Source organism: Hypomesus nipponensis, chromosome 10 (genome assembly GCF_054491055.1).
Source record: "Hypomesus nipponensis isolate SF chromosome 10, ASM5449105v1, whole genome shotgun sequence".
Lineage (NCBI taxonomy): Eukaryota > Metazoa > Chordata > Actinopteri > Osmeriformes > Osmeridae > Hypomesus > Hypomesus nipponensis.
Window position 1 is genome coordinate 330,001 of NC_140370.1, and position 2,500 is coordinate 332,500.

Consider the following 2,500-nt stretch of genomic DNA (forward strand, 5'->3'; position numbering starts at 1 on the left):
TGCCTCGGAGGCTGGAAAAGTGACACACACGGGTAACTCCGGTGCCGTTCGACGGATTTCGACGAAAATAGGCTCGTTGGAAAGCCAACGTCGGGGACACGACGACTAACTGTGCGCCCCGTTGCGCACGCGCGCGTGCGCGACATGGGAAGCGAAACAAAACTTCAAACAGAGCTACAGGCTCGTGCGTGCGAAAAAGGCCGAGACACGACGACGTGCCCGCGTGCGCCTAGCCCCAACTCGAATAACAAAGTCGTCCCGGGCCGGATCCGAGCTACGGGACGGAAACGGGAGCCGAGTCAAAATTTCAAACGGAGCCCGCGTCGCGGAAATGGTCAAAATGAATAAAAGTGGCACTCGAGCGCGTGCCTCTCGCTCTGACTAAAGTGACAAAATGATCCCCGTTGAAATGCATTGAGCACGGGGGAAACGGGAGGAAAAAGAAAATTTCAAATGGAGCTGTCGAAATGGGGGTGCTATTTTGGGGGGGTATATGGCGTGGCCACGTTCTCCCACGAGTCCAACTTGAATTCTGAAACCGTCCCCGTCCAAATCCCACGTTCGGGCGAGCTACTGTCAATTTTCAAAGCACCACTCCCCCCCTTCAATGCACTCTTTTGGAAGCTGGGAAAAGGGTCTCCGTGCAGAGCTAGTGCCACTTTGCGGGCACTCACGGCCTCGAGGGTGGGCTCGTTGGATAGCCACGGGCCGGGGGACGACAGCCCGAGAAGGTCCCGGGGTCGTGCGCGCGCGTGCGAGACGCAGCGAGCGAAACGAAATTTCAAATCGACCCCCCGAAAAAATGACACCTTTTGCCGGGAGGAAAAACACTCAGCCCGCTGCCCCAGGCTCCAACTTGAATTCTAAAACCGTCCCCGTCCAAATCCCACGTTCGGGCGCACAACTGTGAATTTCACAAACTATCCACATTCAACCAGACAAACACACCCTCACACGGGGCAAAATCGTCCGCCCAAGGCACCACGGGATCCCTGCACCCCCACCCTTGGGATCCAAGGGGACCCACACACTCCACCGCCTCCCTGGGCTCATGGTCTGGGCTCCCAAGGGACCCCCCACACCCACCGCGGACTCCCGGGGAAACAGCGCCCCCAGGCCGGGGAGCCCACCTCCGGGGGGGACCCCCCACACTACCTGACCTCCGGGGGGACCTGTGCACCCACTATTAAGCACACCCCCTGTGTTAAAACCCATTAAACGCAACTTTAAGAACTCTGTGCCCCTGGTCATCCTTGTGGAATTTTGTGCCTCTGGTCATCCTCCCATTGACTCCCATTCAAAATGTATGCATCTGGTCATCCTCCCATAGACTCCCATTCAAAATGTATGCATCTGGTCATCCTCCCATAGACTCCCATTCAAAATGTATGCATCTGGTCATCCTCCCATAGACTCCCATTCAAAATGTATGCCTCTGGTCATCCTCCCATAGACTCCCATTCAAAATGTATGCATCTGGTCATCCTCCCATAGACTCCCATTCAAAATGTATGCCTCTGGTCTTCCTCCCATTGACTCCCATTCAAAATGTATGCATCTGGTCTTCCTCCCATTGACTCCCATTCAAAAGTCATGCCTCTGGTCATCCTCCCATAGACTTCCATTCAAGTTGGACTTAGGTTTTGGCGCGTTGGCTTCTCATGCATCTGGTCTTCCTCCCATTGACTCCCATTCAAAAGTCATGCCTCTGGTCATCCTCCCATAGACTTCCATTCAAGTTGGACTTAGGTTTTGGCGCGTTGGCTTCTCATGCATCTGGTCATCCTCCCATTGACTCCCATTCAAAATGTATGCCTCTGGTCATCCTCCCATAGACTTCCATTCAAGTTGGACTTAGGTTTTGGCGCGTTCGCTTCTCATGCATCTGGTCTTCCTCCCATTGACTCCCATTCAAAAGCCATGCCTCTGGTCATCCTCCCATAGACTTCCATTCAAGTTGGACTTAGGTTTTGGCGCGTTCGCTTCTCATGCATCTGGTCTTCCTCCCATTGACTCCCATTCAAAAGCCATGCCTCTGGTCATCCTCCCATAGACTTCCATTCAAGTTGGACTTAGGTTTTGGCGCGTTGGCTTCTCATGCCTCTGGTCTTCCTCCCATTGACTCCCATTCAAAAGCCATGCCTCTGGTCATCCTCCCATAGACTTCCATTCAAGTTGGACTTAGGTTTTGGCGCGTTGGCTTCTCATGCCTCTGGTCATCCTCCCATTGACTCCCATTCAAAAGCCATGCCTCTGGTCATCCTCCCATAGACTTCCATTCAAGTTGGACTTAGGTTTTGGCGCGTTGGCTTCTCATGCCTCTGGTCATCCTCCCATTGACTCCCATTCAAAAGCCATGCCTCTGGTCATCCTCCCATAGACTTCCATTCAAGTTGGACTTAGGTTTTGGCGCGTTGGCTTCTCATGCCTCTGGTCATCCTCCCATTGACTCCCATTCAAAAGCCATGCCTCTGGTCATCCTCCCATAGACTTCCATTCA